Source organism: Tamandua tetradactyla, chromosome 12, assembly GCF_023851605.1.
Source record: "Tamandua tetradactyla isolate mTamTet1 chromosome 12, mTamTet1.pri, whole genome shotgun sequence".
Lineage (NCBI taxonomy): Eukaryota > Metazoa > Chordata > Mammalia > Pilosa > Myrmecophagidae > Tamandua > Tamandua tetradactyla.
Window position 1 is genome coordinate 81453841 of NC_135338.1, and position 19359 is coordinate 81473199.

Here is a 19359-nt window from a genome sequence, read left to right on the forward strand (position 1 = left end):
CAAACAGACAAAACCCCCAATTGGTCACCTCTGGAGACTGCTAGAGAGTATTTATTTATTTTAACATTGATAAATAAAGAGAAAGACTCCCAATATTTATCTGGCTTTTCTTAAACAAGCTGCACCCCTGGGTAGCCAAATGGCAGATGAGGGGAGGCTTCTATTTCTAGAAATATCTGACAAATAAATGAATTGTTGATGCCTGCTGGCATCATGGAGGGGCAGGGACGTTGGCAGTGGTGGCACCCAGAATTCAGGTGCCTCTTAATGAAGAAGGTCACACAGTCTGGATCGTGGGTGACCCCCAAATCCAATTAAACTGTTGAATCCAAATACCGATTTGCAGGATGTTTTCAGCTATGCCGCAGGGATGCCAGCACCAAAATACCAGCTGAGGGAATCTTTATGGGACAATTGATTCTGGTTCTTCCCATAAATAAATTTCAAGGAAAGAGAATGTGGGGGAAGCTCAACCTATAGCTTAAAGGAGACATGAAAGACATATACTCTGTGTTTAGGGGTGCACCCTTTTGGGGAGAAGCTGCACAAACAGGTGAGGTGGTGACTGCTGTACATCAGGATGGTCCTCTTTGGGGCATGGTCTTCTGGGGTGGCCACCCTGATTCCATCTCCTTACGTGGCTGGGAGTTACAAAGATGTTTGCCTTATGGTTGCTTATCAAGCTACATATTTGTTTTATACCATTTCTTTTTTTTTTTTTTTTTGTATTTGGGTTATTTTAACAATGAAAAAGTTAAAAGGGGGTGTGCAGGAAAGCAGTTCTGGAAGCCATAAACGGCATCAAAAGGATAACAAGCTGAACTTTGTCATGGGAGCGGGAAGGCCACCGGGTCCCCTTTACCCCTTCCTGCAACACACGTAGCCAACTGCTACCAAGGTTGTATTTCCGATTTTAGATATTTTAAATTCATCCCCCCTACATCTGTCGTCTGTAGTTCTGTGCTTCACAGAGGGCGTTTTGGAAATTGCTTTGCTGCGACCTTGGAGTGACCCGAAGGACACTGCTCCTCCTTGCCTCTGGGATGTCCGGTTGCTGCGCCTCAGCCTCCTTCATCTCTGCGGCCTGGGGCCGGGGCGGCAGCCCCTGAGAGGTGTCACTGCCTCCGTGGGCCACTGTTTCCTCCTCCGACTCGGAGCTTCTGCTGGAGCCTTCTGAGCCGTTCTGCAGCCCTATAATTTGTAAATACAGTGACTCATCCAAAATTATAGGGCAAAGCTAATGGAATCAAGGGTTTATAAATTCCCCCTTTGCCTCACTAATGCCTTGAGGTTTTTAGAGCTTTGGTTCAGAAGGAGACGGACCTCTAAGCCAGGCCCGGGCGTCGCTGAGCCCTCGCTGGTTTCTGGGCGTTGTGGCTACGGGAACGCTCAGGAGCTTGATCTACGAACAGTGCATTTCCTGCCCACTGATAGCGGGTGTCCAGTGGAACAGCCTCCTCCATCCTTTAATTGGCCTCACCTCTCTGGCTCACGAATCATTCTCTTGGTCTAGAACTCTTACCTGCTTGCAGGCCAGCATTCCGAACTGACCACCTGGCCCCAGCCCCGGGGCTATTAAGCTGGCAATTAACCCTTTGGGCAGGTGCAGTTAATGCCTTCTGACAGGTTAGGGAACCAAGGCTCAGAGGCAGCTCGGTGTCCCAGCTGGAGTGAGTGTTCAGAACTGCCATCATGGGAAGTTCTCCCCTCCATGACCCTCTGGGACTGTCCACCTAAGCAAATGGAAGCCTGCTCACTCAGCACCCACATGACACCCACTGTGTCCCCGTCTTCCTCCATCATGAGCCAGCAGCCCCTGTTCCGCCTCTGTCCCGTCTCCGAGTCATGGTTCCACCCTGGAGCTCCACTCACCCCTCGCTTCTCACTGCAGACCCTCAGGTTCCAGTGCTGACTGCACCCCTTGCCCAGCGGCATGTATAAAGTCCAGACCCCTTTGCTGACTTCACGGGCCTGCTGCAGGAGGCTGGGGGCCTCCCTGCAATGCCCTGCCGTGGCCCCACTGTCTTCCCTCCAGCTGACTCAGGCTCACCCATCTATGCCCACTGCCCCTCTCTGGATTTCCAGAACAGTCCCCTAACCTAACTTTGGTGTCCTGCCACCCCAACCCCTTCTTCATCTCTTGCCCAAGTGGTCTCTTTTTTTTTTCTTTCAGTTTTTGGCAATAACTTGATTGAGATATAATTCATATGCCATACAATTCACCTACTTAAAGTATACAGTCAGTGATTTGTAGTGTGTTCTCAGAGCTGTGCGACCATCACCACGATCAGTTGTAGAACATTTACACCACATCTAAAAGAAACCATGTATCCTTTAGTTATCACTCCCTAATCTCTTACTCCCCAAGCCGTGGGCAATCACTCATCTAGTTTCTGTCTCTCTTTATTTACCTATTCTGGGCATTTCATCTAAATGGAATCACATAATACGTGGTCATTTGTGACTGCCTTCTTTCACTTAGCATAGTGTTTACAAGGTCTACCCATGCTGTAGTATGTATTAGTACATCTGTTTATTCTATGGCCAAATAACATTCCACTATATGGATAGACCACAAATTGTTTATCCGTTGATCAGTTGATGGACATTTGGGTTGTTTTCATCTTTAGCTATGATAAATAATGCTGGTATGAAATGCGATATACCAGAAATGGGTTGGCTTTTACAATGGGCATTTGTTAACCTATAAAGTCATCTTTTAAAGAAGCGGGTCTGCCCATGTGTTTACTGGGGACTGAGTCAGGTCCCTCATGAGATATGTTCACGTTCCCACCCCTGGTCCTGTGGGCATGATCTGATTTCTAAATGGGATCTTTGCAGATTTTGCTTGGTGGGCCTTAATCCTACATGACTGGGGACCTAAGGAGAAGAAATTTGGACAGGGAAGTTGACACCACAAGAGAAGCAGAAGTAGACCGAGTGCTGCGTGATAGAGGCAGAGATGAGCCACCACTGGTGCGCTACAGATTTTGGAGAAAGCATGGCTTGTTGATACTTTGATGTTCAACTTCTCACCTCCAAAACTGTGAGCCAATAAATTCCAGTAAATAAATTGGCTTTTGTTAAAGCCAACCAGCAGTATGTGCTGTTTGTCACAGCAGCAAACTGAGATAGATAACTACTGCCCTGAGGGTCAGTGCAAGAGATACAGGGGTCAGTTCACCTCCTGACCTCATCTCCCCAACACCCTCCGTGCTCCAGGCTCCTGTCACTTAGACAGGTGGCTGCAGCCCCCCTCCAGACCACATCTCCACCTCAGTTCTGGGGTCCAGTGGTGCCTGGAAGGGCTGGCTGAGGAGCAGCTGGCAGGAAGGTCGGATGCGAGGCCCCCAGGCTGAGTCCCAGGGCCCTCCCTGCTTTACCTCAGTGAACAGTGGACTCTCCTTAGTCTCAAACTTTGCCCCAAGGAATGGGCCATGTTCTTAGAATGGCTTTGTGAAGGATGAGATGCTTTCTGTGCACACACAAGTCACCCAGGAGGTCCAGAGGGAATGTTCACATCCACAGGATACCTCATAATCACGATCACCAGGACCTTATTAAAAATGAGATTTTGTTTGGGAGGGGGAGAGTTAGAGGAGAAGAGACCAGTAGAGTATAAACATTTATCTCAATAATTAAAAAGCTCAAACAAGAAGCAGTACAAGTAGTAAATCAGGATGCCTTGGTGTGACCTTGGCATATGATGCCTGTTAATATTTAAAATCCCATCGATTCTCTCAGCTCTCCAGGACGCTGAACTAACCACTGTGGGTGAGGTTATTGGGATTGTTTTTTGTTGGCATTAAAGATTTGGGGATTTGATGTGAAAGTTTCACGTTGTAATAAAGGAAGGAAGGTTCAGTGTATGTTTAGTGTTGCTGGTGGGCAGAAGTCTCCATGTAATAATCCATGCTCATTCATTTTTCTTTAATGCAATTTTATTGAGATATAGTCACATACCATATAATCACCCAAAATATATAATCAGGGTTTACAGCATCATTATATAGTTGTGTGTTCATCACCATAGTCAATTTTGGAACATTTTCATTACTCCAAAATAAAAAAGAGCACCGAAAACATCGCATACCCCCTATCCCCTTATTTATTTATTTATTTCTGTCTTTATTTTCTTATTCAGCTGTCCAAACACTGGATAAAGGGAATGTCAATCACAAGGTTTTCACAATCACATGGTCACTTCATAAAAACCATAGAGTTATACAATCATCATCAAGAATTAAGGAATTACAGTTCATCAGTTTCTGGTACTTCCTTCTGGCTATTCAAATACGCTAAAAACTAAAAAGTGGTACCTATAGAATGCCTATGAATAACCCCAGAATGACTGCTCGACTCTATTTCAATTCTCTCAGCCACTGAAACTTTATTTTGTTTCATTTCTCTTCCCTCTTTTGATCAAGAAATCTTTCTCAAGCCCTTGATGCCAGGGCCAGGCTCATCCAAGGGAGTCATGTCTCACATTGCCAGGGAGATTTATACCCCTGGGAGTCATGTCCCATGTAGGGAGGAGGGCAGTGAGTTCACCTGCAAGTTGCCACATCTGAGCAACTAAAGAGCTCTGGGGTGACTCTTAGGCAAAATTACAAGTAGACTTAGCTTCTCCTCTGCAGGAATTAGTTTCATAAGGGCGAGCCCCAAGGTGGAGTGCCTGGCCCATCAAATTGGCAATCCCCAATGTTTGTGAAAACATCAAGTCTTCCTCAAAGATGGGGAAGTTTAATATTTCCATATTTTTCCCCAGGCCCTCTAGGGTACTTTGCTAATACTTTTAGAATTTTCTGCCCATGTCCATTTTTAAAAAAATTTCTTTTCCCTATTTTTTTTATCCTGACGAGTAATATTTTATATTCAAAAGAAGCAAAAAAATTGAAAGCACACCATAACAATTAGTTATAGAACAGATTTCAAAGTTTGATATGGGTTGTAGTTCCACAATTTTGGGTTTTTTCTTCTGGCTGCTCCAAGACACTTGAGAACTAAAAGAAATATTGATATAATGATCCAGCAATAATACTCGTTTGTTAAATCCTGTAATCTCTTTTATAACTCCATATTCTTCTTTGGTCTTTTTTTAAAAAATTAATTTTTATTGATATGTATTAATCACACACCATGTAATAATCCAAAGTGTAAAATCAGTGGTTCACAGTATCAGTGATAGCTGTGCATTTCATTGCAATCGACTTTTTTCTTTTTTTGTGAAAAATAGCATGTATACAAAAAACCAATTTCAAAGCATATCACAATAATTAATTGTAGAACAGATTTCAGAGTTTGGGATGGATTACAATTCTACAATTTTAGGTTTTTACTTCTTCTGCTCTAACTGCTGGAGACTAAAAGAAATATCAATATATGATTCAGCAGTCATACTCATTTGCTAACTCCTACCTTCTCTGTATAACTCCACCATCATACCCAGGTACTTTTAAAATTTTCTGCCCAACATGCTGATTCATTTCAGCTGCTTTTCTTCCCCAGAAAGGTTGATGGCAAAGGCACATACTCTCAGAATGGGTCATCCTTTATTTACTGGCCACTTAATAAAAAGAGTTGTGAAAGAGAATGATTCTGGATCCTCTGATCAAGCTTTTCACTCACTAGGATCCTTTTGGCTGTTTGCATCTGCATTTGGTGTGATTTGTTGCAGGAGACTGATAACCCATTTATTGCTCATATGTAAGTAGGAACTGCTTGAGGTCAGTATATGTGTTTCTGTCTCCTGAGTTTGGCTTTTTAAAAAACATCCACATAATTGAGACCTATTTTTTTTTGCTTGCTTGTTTGTTTTCCGCAGATAGGGTTGCAAGGTCAGTAGAGAATGTTATTCACGGACGGTAGTTGTCTGAATGATAGGTTTTTCAAAATTGTTCACGTTCTGATCCCAGGAACTGTGAATGTTGACCTAAATGGCAAAAGAGACTTTGCAGATGTGATTAAATTCAGGATTTTGAGATGAGGAGGTTATTCTGGATTATCTTGGTTGTTCCAGTAAAATTGCAGTGATCTTAAGAGGGATGCAGGAGGAGAAGGTGATGTGATGATAGAAGCAGAAATTAGAGGATATGCCTTGGAGTTGAAGGAAAGGGCCACCAGCCAAGGAATACAGGCAGCTTCTAGAAGCTAAAGGGCGAGGAAATTATTTGCCCTCATGCCTTCAGAGGGAACCAGCCCTGCTGACTGACACCCTGCCCAGTGAGACCTGTGTCAGGCTTCTGTCCTGCAGGACTGTTGAGATCCTAAATTTGCGTTGCTCTAAGCTGCTGTGTCCGTGGTATTTTGTAGCAACAATGGGAAACCCATACAGCGACCCAACGACTGAACCTCAGAAATGGCACTGAGGTTGACCAGTTTTGAAAGTGCCTGCTGTCTTCTCTTCCTGGGCTCTGATTTTGCCAAAGTCCTTGTAGCATTGTCCTGACTCCCATGAATAATGGAAGCTTATGTCAGGAACCAGATTTTTTTTCTCCTGCCACAATGCACTTGTCCCTTTGGGAGGTGAAAGGGGGTGCTCTCTGCACTTCTGGGGAACTTACTGGGCCATTTGTAGGATAGCATCTGGTGAAGTGAAATGGCAGCTCTCTGAGCCACAGCAAGGCAGGATGTGCAGCAGATCTTTCTTCTTTGGGGATCTAGGTGACATTGTTGCCCTGTGGACTTTCTGTCCTTGTGGGTATGGCCAGGTTTGTGTTGCAGGTGGTCCAAGAGGACTGAGTCACCATTGAACAGACATGAGACAAGGAGACAAATACCCAGTCCCTTGAGCTGCCTCTTGGGCTGTGTCCTGAGGTGGCTGCCCCTCGGGACTTGGTTCTGCAGGCTTCATTTCAGCTACGCTGCTACACAGCTGGATTCTGGGGAGCGAGAGGCTAGGGGGCCTGGCTCCCATCAACAGAATGGAAAGACTTGGCTGCGCTGAGCCTCCTTGGGGCCAGGCGTTCTTCCCTGTTGGTTGTCATGGAAATGAGCCTTAAAATGAGAACTGCTTGAATCTCAAAGAAGTGCCCCCAGAGATTAAGAAAACTCCATCAGAAGTGCCACTCGGAGCTAATGATTGATTTATTATTCAGTAGTGGGACAATCCACTCGCCCATTTATGGTTTTATCCTCTAAACTGCTAATGTTGGAAGTGGAAATTTTCAATGCTGACTGAAGATTTGCTCTCAGGCATCTTGTTTATAAATAAAGCAGCTTTGCAAGGAACACCAACAGATTAAAAGAATAATTATCATAACGAGACTCAGAGCTGAGTTGTTTCCCTGCCATCTCCCTCACAGGGTGTTGGGGAGCATAATTCTCCACACGGCAATGTAGACATCTGGGTCCTTGCCTGGCAGGGAGAGGGGACACCATGGTTATTGCCACACATATACAGTTTCACTGTTTTTAGGGGCTTTTGCATTTGAGGTTTCATGTGATTTTCAGAAGGCCTCTGACAGGTATTGGTTTTGATGGAGGAGGAGACTGAGGTTCTCAGAGGTTCAGAGTTTTGCCCGCTTGCCCAGCTCATAAGAGATTGTGCTGACATTGGAGTTGAGTCAGTGCTCTGTTTTGCCAGCTCTTCTGCTGTATATTTTTCGTTGCTTTGTCATATTGACCCCCCTTCCCCAAATATTCTTGTTCCTTTTGATGAGTGGGGAGTTCTGATTTCCCATTTTAACTGTTTTTAAGTATGCAATTCAGCGGCTTTAATTACATTTCCAATGCAGTGACACCATCACCGCCATCCATTTACCCAAACCATTTCATCGCAGAAATTCTGAACCCATTAAGCAATAATCAGAACTCCTTCTTGAGTTCTGATTATATTTGGGGAAAAAAATGCATTAAACTATTTTTGGACCCCGAGACTGAGGAGAAGTCCTTTCTATGTTTTAGAGAATTTTGGCTAATTTTTAAACTTCCTCTGGGTAGCTCCAGAATTTGGCAGATGAAGGGGAAAATCGTCTGTTTGAGATCACTAGACTCTCTAATTTTGCCCCTTTAGCCTCATACCCGTTAACAGCTCTGCGAATTTCTCTGTTTTTCAGCAGCATCCTCTATCTAGGTCTATGCCCAGTAAAATTGAATGATGATTTATTTTTTCTTCTTTTTTTTGGTCCTCTCCATCTAAATGTTTTGTGGTTGTACTGAACCAGGATTTTATTATGGGCAAGATGGCATACCCTGAATGCAGTCTTTGCAACCTGTCTTTGTTCTCTGGGGCTTCCAGCACACTGAATGAATTTAACTTCCAATAAGCAGGGGATGCAGTATAATCAGAGTGAGCCAAACTGTGGGAAACATTTTTAATTTGTACTGCCTCCCCCAGTGCTAGGCACATAGTAGGGGCTTCGTTCATTTTGCTACATGAACTAAAGGGAGGTAAGTTCATAGGCCTAAGGGAGGGCCTCCGAGGCTGCAGAGATGGGTGTCCTATGGATGTCCCATGAATGGCAACTAGGTTGTCCAGCTCAAGGACTCACCTACAGAGATGAGAGGCTCTACCTAAGGAATGGCAGAAGTTGGGCTTTGATTTTGTGTGTTCTGTTTCTTGTTCAAGTGAGGAGAACCAACAGAGAAGGCAGGAGAGAGAGAGGATGGTAGAGCAACATGGCAGGGTGGTGAAACACTGACGAACCAGCAAGTGGTCCATTCACTTACAGTGTTTGCCAGTGGTTTGCATTGCCACAATACAAACTTCCCAGCTCCCGAAGCCTTGAGAAAATCTGCCACAATCACAAAGACTTTGCATGGGCATAGTGTGTGCGTTCATGTGTGCATGTGTGTGGCAGATAATGAGAAGTGAGAAGGGAATAGACCTTCTAGAAAACCAGAATCCCACAGAGGCAGCAAAGCTTTAGGAACAGAAGCCTCCTGGAGTGGGGGGTGAGGAGGCTGGACTTTCCACAGCACACAGAAAAGTTTGTGATCCCCGTCACTCTAGATTGCAAAGTACAGGGGCCCCACCCTTATTGCAGGTATAATTTTTTAAAATTAACTTTTAATTTTAGAACACTTTAGATTTACAGACAAGTAGCACTGAAAGTATGGAATCCGTCTGTGTCCCTTGCCCCATTTCCACTCTTGTTAACATCTTCTATTAGGATGGTGTGTCTTGCCACAGCCAAGGAGCCAATATGGGTGCAGGACTGTTAACACAACTTCACAGGTTATTCAGATTTCACTAGTTTTTCCCTAATATCCTCCTCCTGTCCCAGGCCATTTGGCTATCATTTCTTCTCCTGAGGCTTCTCTTGGCTGTAATAGTTTCTCATTCTTACCTTTTGTTTTGGCTTGTTAATGCTGCCAGAATGCAATATACCAGAAATGGATTGGCATTATTTATTTGGGGGTGGGGTATATTTTTCTTTGCATTCTCTATATTTTTCTTTTTAAAATGTTTTTATTGTAATATGTATATATATACACACACACACACACAAAACAAAGAAAAAGGCAATAATTTTTAAAGCACACTTCAACAAGTAGTTACAGAACAGATCCCAGAGTTGACATTGGCTACCATCCCACCATCTCAGATTTTTCCTTCTAGTTGCTCCAAAACACTGGAGGCTAAAAGGAATGTTAATATGGTGATTCAGAAGCCATACTCATTGGTTAAGTCCCATTTTCTCTGTTATATCTCCTCCTTCTCCTTTAATCCTTCTCCCTATCTATAGGAATCTTTGGGCAATGATCGTTGCGACTTTTTCACATTGAGAAGTGGTGTCTACACTAAAGGATAGGGGGATGAAATTAATTGAGAATCTTGGCGAGGCTGGTCCCTCTGAGTTTCAGGATTTACCTGAGCTAGGAACCCTTTCGGAATTATATGTTCCAGGAAGGCAAACCTAATGCATGAAACCTTTATAGAGTCTCAGTTTGAACCCTAGGTGTTCTTAAGAGTCAACAGGAGTGATGTGGATTAGCGTTTAGCAAACCATGGCACTTAGCACTATCTAACTGAAGCTTGTGTAAGAATAGCCTCCAGAATAGCCTCTTGACTCTATTTGATCTCTCTTAGCCACTGATGCCTTATTTTATTACACATCATTTCCCCATTTTGTTCCAGAAGGCATTGTCTGTCCCACAGTGCCAGGGTCAGACTCATCCTGAGGAGTCATACTCCATGTTATCAGGGAGACTTTCACCCCTGGCTGGCATGCACCACGTAGTGGGAAAGGGTGATGATTTTCCTTGCAGTGTTGGGCTTAGAGAGAGAGAGGCCATATCTGAGTAACAAAAGACGTTTCCTGGAAGCACCTCTTAGGCTTCATTATTGTAGTTTTAGCTTTTCCACTACAGAAATAAGTTTCATAAGTGCAAGCCTCAAAATCAAGGGCTTGGCCTATTTTCTTGGGAGTCTCTAGTAGTTGAGAAGGTATCTGGGGTTTCCTAGATGGGTAAGTTTAATAGTTCCATATATATTTTCCCTCCTTTGGACCCTCAAGGGACCCTGCTAATATGTTTTAATTATCAGCTCACCAAAGTCTGGATGTATCCAGGTATTGCATTCTGGACTCCAGGAGTTTGGATTTAAATGAGCTATCCAGAGGTTGACTTAGATCATGCGTCATAGAACATTTAGGTTCTAGACATTATAAACCTCTCTGCCTTTGGTCTCATACAGTAGGTGAAGGTCTAAAGTTCATACACTATCATCTTTTACCCTGCATTCTAATTTACCTTAGACTAAGCCAGATTGGCTTTGTTTAAACTCTTATTGAGGCCTGATATCTTTTTCAGTTACTTTAACTGTTATTGTTTATAGCTGTGCTAACTTTCAGGACTGCAGGACTCCATTTCTGGGACTTAGATGCCACAGAGTTACTCAAAGTGCCAAGGAAATAACAGATGATACACATATAGTTCAGTGTCTCAGAATCTAGAAATACATTTACAACTTAGATTAAATGTGACTGCTATAAGGGCATACAATCTAGGCTCCCTTTTCCTTGTAAGTGTTTTTGGAGAGAGACTTAGCATATTTGTTCGTTTGTTTCTGTCTTATTTTGCACAGCACATTGTCTCCAGGGTTTATTCAGTTCATTGTGTGCCTCTTGAGGCCCTGCCTTTTCGTAGCTGCAACATATTTCATCATATAAATATTATCACCATTTGCCATTGTGCTTCTCAGTCATTGTACCCTTTGGCTCACTCCATTTATTGGGCATCATGGATAATGTCCAGAATAAATAAACCGTGCTGTACAATATCTTGCTTGGTTGTACAATCAGCAGCACTGTCAATTTTAGACAGTTTTCATTGGTCCATAATGACAAAGAACTGGCAAACATGTCACCAACAAATAAATCAAAACTACCTCTTATCATTTGTCCCCCTTCCCCCAATTAGTTTCCCCTGGTAGTGCTGTGGTACTGTTGATGTCTTCTTGTTAACTACTGGCCATAGCAAGTGTTTTTAGTTTCCCCTCTATACTCCTCTACTGTTGATTCTTTGTCCACTATTGAACCATTGGAATAGTTCATATGAGAACTTATTTATAATTGTATATTTAATCAATGGGATATATGGCCCGATACATCTCCTTTCAATCATATTCACCTTCAATATGGCAATGTTACTTATAAACCCACTAATTAGTTACCATTACTTTTATCTCTTCCCTTGCATTTAGATTCCAGCCCTTTGGGTAGCCTTTCCTCTGACTCTAGCTGCTGTGTACCTCTAGGTCTGTTATATTCTACAGTGTAACCTCTGAGATTACCTTTACCAGATTCATAATAGCAAACGCATACGGTATCTGTCCTTTACTGTTTGACTTATTTCACTCAGCATTGTGTCCTCATGGTTCATCCACATTGTCATGTGCTTCAGGACCTCATTTTATCTGCATTTATTATATTATACTGCTGCATAATATTCTATCATATGTATATACGATATATATATATATAATATACCACATTTTGTTTATCCACCAGTCTGTTGATGAGCACTTGGATTGTTTCCACCTTTTGGCAATTGTGAATAGTGCCACTATGAACATTGGTGTGCGAATGTCTGTTCGTGTCACTTCCCTCAGCACTTCCAGGTATATATTGAGCATTGGTATTGCTGGGTCATAGAGCAACTCAACATTTAGTTTTCTGAGGTATCACCAAACTGTCTTCCAGAGCAGCTGTATCATTATACATTCCCACCATCAGTGAATAAGTGTTCCAATTACTCCTCATCCTCTACAATGTCTGTAGTTTTCTGTTTGTTTGATAGCTGCCATTGTTATAGGTGTGAGGTGATATCTCATTGTCATCTTAATGTGCATTTCCCTTATGGCTAATAAAGATGAGCATCTCTTCATGTGCTTTTTAGCCATCTGTATTTGCTCTTCAGAAAAGTGCCTATTCATATCCTCTCCCATTTTATAATTGGGTTGTTTGTTCTTTTGTTTTGATATGTATACAGGATATCAAACTTTATCTGAGATATGCTTACCATATGACTGCTGCTTCATCATTTTGACAAAGTCCTTTGAGGCACAGAAGCTTTTGATCTTAAGGAGTTTTCATTTGTCTGTTTTTTTCTTTTGCTGCTTGTACTTTAGAAATAAAGTTTAAGAAGCTACTGCCTATAATTAGATCTTGAAGATTTTTCCCTGCATTTTCTTCTAGAATTTTAATGATACTGGCTTTTGTGTTTAAGTCTTTAATCCATTTTGAATTAATTGTTGTATAGGGTGTAAAGTAGAGGTCTTCTTTCATGCTTCTAGCTATTGATATCTAGTTCTCCCATGCCCATTTATTGAAAAGACTATTCTGTCCCAGTTTGGTGGATTTGAGGACCTTGTCAGAGATCAATTGTCAATAAATTTTGTAGTCTATCTCCACACTCTGAATTCAGTTCCATTGGTTGATACTTCTGTCTTTGTGCTAGTACCAAGCTGTTTTGACCACTGTGGCTTTACAGTAAGCTCTAAAGTCAGGAAGTGATAATCCTCCCACTTTACTCTTCCTTTGTAGGATATCTTTAGCTATTTGGGGACTCTTTCCCTTCCAAATAAATTTGTAACCAGCTTTTCCAAATCTTCAAAGTAAGTCATTGCGATTTTTATTGGTATTGCATTGAATCTGTAGATCAGTTTGGATAGAATTGACATCTTCATAATATTCAATTTTCCTATCCTTGAGCATGGAATGTGTTTCTATCTATTTAGGTCATTATTTTTCTTGTAGCAACTGTTTTTGTAATTTTCTGTGTGTTAAGTCCTGTTTAGGCTTATTCCTAGATATCTGATTCTTTTGGTTGCTATTTTGAATGGAATTTTTTTAATTGTCCCATCAGATAGGTCATTGCTTTTGTACAGAAACGTTACTGATTTTTATACATTAATCTTGTATCCCCCCACTTTATTGACTGTTTATTAGCCTGAGTAGTTTTGTTGTAGATCTTTCAGGGTTTTCTAAGTATAGGATCATGTCATCTGCAAATAATGAAAGTTTTACTTCTTCCTTTCCTATTTGGGTGTCTTTTATTTGTTTCTCCTGTCTAATCTCTCCATCTAGGACTTATAGTGCAATGTTGAGTAATTGTGATGACAGTGGGCATCATTGTCTCATTCCTGATCTTAGGGGGAATTCTTTCTGTCTCTCACTGTTAAGTGTGATGCTGGTTATAGGTTTTTCATATATGACCTTTATGGTATTGAAAAGTTTCCTTCAATTCCTACCTTTTGAAGTGTTTTTATCAGGAAAGAATGGTGGATTTTGTCGAATGCTTTTTCAGCAATGGTTGATATGATCATGTGATTTTTCCTTTTTGATTTGTTAATGTGCTGTATTATGTTGATTGACTTTGTGTTGAACCACCCTTGTGTTCCTGGTATGAGCCCCACTTGGTCATGAGGTATAATTCTTTTAATGTGTCGTTGGATTCAATTTGCTAGTATTTTGCCAAGAATTTTTGCATCTTTGTTCATTAGGGAGATTGGTTTGTAGCTTTCCTTTCTTGTAGCATCTTTATCTGGTTTTGGTATTAGAATGATGTTAGCGTCATAAAATGAGTTATATAGTGCTCCTTTTTCCTCAAAAGTGTTGGAAGAGTTTGAGCAGGATTGGTGCTTCATTTGGAGTGTTTGATAAAATTCCCCTGTGGAGCCAACTGGCTCTGGGCTTTTCTTTGTTGGAAGATTTTTGATGACTGATTGAATCTCTTTACTTATAATTGGTTTGTTGAGTGCTTTTATTTCTTCTTGAGTCAGTGTAGGTAGTACGTATGTTTCTAAGAATTTGTCCATTTCATTCAAGTTGTCTAGTTTGTTGGTATATAGTTGTTCGTAATATTCTCATGATTTTTAAAATTTCTTCAGGATCCATTGTAAGATGCCCCTCTCATTTCTGATTTTGTTCATTAGTATCCTCTCTCTTTTTTCTTTGTTAGTCTAGCTAGGGGCCCATCAATTTTATTGATTTTCTCAAGAAACGAACTTTTAATTTTGTTGATTTTTTCTATGGTTTATTGTCCTCCACTTTGTTTATTTCTGCTTTAATCTTTGTTGTTTCTCTTCTTTTATTTACTTTGGGGTTAGTTTGCTGTTCTTTCTCCAAATTTTCCAGGTGAGCAGTTAAGTCCTCAAGTTTTGCTTGTTCTTGTTTTTTTTTTTTAATATAGGCATTTTGTGCAGTAAATTTCCCTCTCAGCACTGACACATTCTCTAAGTTTTGATTTGTTCTATTCTCATTATCATTCTTCTCCGGATATTTACCAATTTCTCTAGCAATTTCTTCCTTGACCCACTGATTATTTAAGAGTGTGCTGTTTAAACTCCACATATTTTTGAAAGCTCTGGTTCTTTGGTGATTACTAATTTCCAGCTTTATTTCATTGTGGTCAGAGAAAATGCTTTGGATAGATTGGATTATTAATTTTTTTTAAGTTATTAAATTTATAAAGACTTAGCTTGTGTCCCAGCATATTATCTATCTGAGAACATTCCATTGCGTTAGAGAAGAATGTATATCCTGGTGTTGGGGTGTAATGACCTATATATGTCCATTAGGTCTAATTCATTTATCCCATCGCTTGAGTTTATTTCCTTTTTGATCTTCTATCTGGTTGTTCTAATTATAGTGGAGAGTAGTGTATTTAAGTCTCCCACTATTACTGTTGAAACATATATAGCACCCTTCCTTATTTTATTTCCTTATTGATCTTCTATCTGGTTGCTGTAATTACAGTGGAGAGTAATGTATTTAAGTCTCCCACTATTGCTGTTGAAACATATATAGCTCCCTTCAGTTTTGCCAGTGTTTGCCTCATGTTCTTTGGAGTTCCTTGATTGGGGACATAAACATTTTGATTGTTTTTTCCTCTTGGTGAATTGTCCCTTTCATTAATATGTATAGTGTCCTTCTTTGCCTCTTATGAGTCTTTACACTTAAGGACTATTTTATCTGATATTGGTATGACTACTCCTGCTTACTTTTGGTTACAGCTTGCATAAAACATTTTTTCCATCCTTTCACTTTCAATCAAATTACGTCCTTGGGTCTGAGATGTGTCTCTTGTAAACAGCATATGGATGGCTTATATTTTTTAATCCATTCTGTTAATCTGTATCTTTTAATTGGTGACCGTACTGGTTTGAAGCTGTTATGTACCCCAGAAGAGCCATATTTTAATCCTGATCCAATTTTGTAGGTCAGCAGCCTTTCATTGGATTATCTCTTGTGTAGCACACCCAGTTGTGGATGTGGCCCTTTGATCAGAGGAGATGTGACTCCACCCATTCAAGGTGGATCTTGATTACTTTACTAGAGTACTTTAAAAGGGGAAATATTTTGGAGACTCCTTGGAGCATATGCAGATGTTTGGAGAACAGTTGCTACAGAGCTGACGGAGCCAACATAAGGCCCAGATGTTTGGTGATACGGGCCCAGCAGACATCACCATGTGCCTTCCCATGAGATGCTAAGCAAGCCAGAATCCAGAGTTGTGTCCCCAAAGGAGTTCAGGGAAGGCCAAAAGATGCCAATTGGGGAACACTCACTGGGAACAGAGGCTGAAAGCTACAGAGACCAGGAGGAAGGGACCAGCAGATGCCAGTCACATGCCTTTCCAGCTGACAGAGGTGTTCTGGACAGCATCAGCCTTTCTTGAGTAAGGGTAACCTCTTGTTGGTGCCTTAGTTTGGACATTTTCTTGGCAGTAGAACTGTGAACTTGTAACTTATTAAATTACTTTTTGAAAAGCTGTTCCATTTCTGATATAGTACTTTCCCACAGCATTAGCAAACAAAACAGTGAATTTAATACATTTATGTTCAAAGTAGTATAAAAGCAGTACTTGACTCTACCATCTTATCAGTTAGTTTTTTATTTGTCAGATCTCTCTATATTTTTTATTCTCTCTCTTTTTGCCTTTTAAATTACCATTACTAATATTCAATTCTGTGTCCTCCTCCAGACCTCCCTCTCCTGTCTTTTTTTTTCCAGCTAATAGGAGTCCTTTTAGTATTTCTTGTTGGGAAGGTCTCTTGTTAACTTGTTCTCTCAGTCTTTGTCTTTGAAGATTTTAATCTCTCCCTCAATTTTGAAGAACAACTTGGCTGGATAAAGAATTCTTGGCTGAAAGCCTTTCTTATTCAGGATTTTAAATATATCACACCACTGTCTTCTTGCTTCCATGGTGCCTGTTGAGTAGTCTGAAGTCAGTTCTTACATGTTTTCCCTTGTATTACTAGATTGCTTTTCTTGTGCTGCTTTCAGGACTTTCTGTTTCTCTTCAGCATTCGACAGTTTAATTAATATGTGTCTTGGAGTAGGCCTATTCAGATTTATTCTATTTGGAATCCATTGTACTTGCCTGTAGGTAGGCTAAGCTTCTCTGCTACATACATAAGCTTCACAAGAGTAAGCCTCAAAATGAAGGGCTTGGCCTATTGATTTGGGTATCCCTAATGTTTGACACAGTATCAGGAGTTTCCCCGGTGGTAAAGTTTAATAGTTCCATTTTTTTTTCCTCCCATCTCTCTAGGGACTTGGCCAATATTTTTTGATTATCTGTTTAATATATTCTAGGAGTCATCCAGGCATTACATTAAACTATACAGGATTAAAGGCCCTCATTCTTATTCTGGGTTCCCTGTGTTTTGATTGTTCAAATGAGCTATCTAGACAGGTTGAGTTAGATTATGTGCTACCAAAAATTTAGGTTCCATACAAGACAAACCTTTTCCTTTGGTCTCAAAGAATAGGTGCAGTTCTGAAATATAAACAATGTCTTCCTTACCCCTGTGTTCTGAATTACCTTAATCCCAACTTGATTGGCTTCATTCTTATCTCTGATTACCAGGTTATACATATATAAAACAGCCTCTCCAAATCCAGAAATAATAAGTACCATTCCAGACTAAATGTGTCTGCTATAAGAGTTTATAATCTAGGCCCCTGATTTCTCATAAGCATTTTCTAAAGGAGACCATACTATAATTGTTCTTTCATTTCTGGCTTATTTTGCCTCACCAAATGTCCCATAGGTTCATTCACATTGTTGCATACCTCACGACTTTGTTCCTTTTTTTAGCCTCACAATATTGGATCATATGTATACACTGTCATTCGCCGATATACTTCTCAGTCAGTGAATCTTTCAGCCACCTGCATTCATTGGGCATCATGCATAATGCAATGGATTGGCTTTTGCAAAGGTGATTTATTAGGTTACAAATTTATAGTTCTAAGGCCAGGAAAATTGTCCAGATTAAGGCATCAATAAGAGGATACCTTCATTCAAGATAGGCCGTTTGCATTTGGGGTTTCTCTTTTACGTGGGAAGGTACATGGCAATGTCTTCTGGACCTTGTCTTCTAAGTTGATCTCCAGAATGGCTCTCTCAGCTCCTGTGGGTCTTTCTGGCCTCCCATGGGGCATTTTCCCTCTCTAAGCATCTGTGGGTCCTCTCTTAGCTTCTGCAGGACAACTCTCGATTCCATCTCATAGCTTAGCATCTCCCTGGACATTTTCTATTTCCAAGTGTCTGTGGGTCCTCTCTGTTTCTTTCTTAGTTTGTCTAAATTCACATTTTCTTTCTTAGTTTGTCTAAATTCAGTTCTTAAAGGACTCCAGCAAGCAGATTAATACCTACTTGAATGGGCTTGGTAACATTTCCATGGAAACCACCTAATGGAAAGGTCCCACCCAATAATAGGTCTGCTCCTGCAAGATTGGATTAAAAGAACATAGGCTTTTCTCAGGTACATAAAAGATTCAAACCAGCGCATCTTGTTTTTGAGGACCTTGCCAGTTTTCAGGAGCACTGACCAGGTATTCTGTAGACTGTCCCTCAACTGGGATTTGTCTCATGTTTTCCTTACACTTGGACTAGAGTTGTGGTTTTCCAGGAGCAAGGTCACAGAGACAAGTGTTCTCATCACATATCAAGGGTAAGTGCTGTCTACACGTCTTACTGCTATTGATGTTAAACTTGATCTCCTGCCTGAGGTGGTATTTATTGGGTTTCTCCACTGTAAAATTACTCACCCTTGCCTTTCTGTACTCTGCTCTGTGGAAGGCAGTCACTGTGCACTATCCATAATTAAGGATTTGGTACTTAGGCTTCACCTCCTTCAGGAGAGAGTATTTATGTAAATTATTTGAAATTTGTCTTTCTTCCCTCATTTATTTTCTTCATACATTTATTTATATCAGTATGGACTTATGGGCATTTATTTTATACCTTGTGTTATAATCCAGTTCTGTGTTACTTTGCTGCTTTAATTTTTCCAGCCCTGGCCACTGGGGACTCTTTTAGTTTGGCTCCTGTGTCCCTCTGATGTGCTCCCATCAGTTTGTCTTTTGAGCACTTCCTTAATTTTCTGGCACTACTAGATGCTTCAGATCATCTTGTATTTCCCCTGCCCCAGCCCTGGAATCAGCCATTTTTATTTTGCCATGGGGCTCTGGTTTGTTTTATTGGTGAATAGGGTTAGAGACCAAAATCTAGACATTGGTTGTGTTCATAGCTGCTGGGGTGTTGCCTCTAAATCCTCTCAGCAGACAGAGCAGGGGAATATATGTGTGTATACTGATCTGTGTATACACATGCACCTCTTCTTGCTTTTTGAATGTATGGCCCCCATTTGGTAACTTCACTCCCAGCCTCCTGCTTGCTCATGGAGCCAGTTTCACATGTCTCAGGATGGAAAGGAAAAATTGAATAGACAACTCACCGTGAAGAGAAGGAACTAGCAAAAGGTTGGCAAGGCTGAAGGAATATTTTCCAGCCATACCAGAAATACAGAGATTAAGAGGAACATCTGGGTGCCTGCCACCCAGCTTAAGATAAGACAAGTACAAATCCAGTGAACAAAATACAAATCCAAGTACAAATTTG

General features: G+C 41.0%; 1 protein-coding gene across 1 annotated transcript in view; it reads left to right on the plus strand.

Annotated features, from left to right (window-relative positions):
- The window catches only part of APBA2 (amyloid beta precursor protein binding family A member 2), a 222297-nt gene that overhangs the window by 17887 nt on the left and 185051 nt on the right, over positions 1-19359 (plus strand). The window lies entirely within an intron of this gene.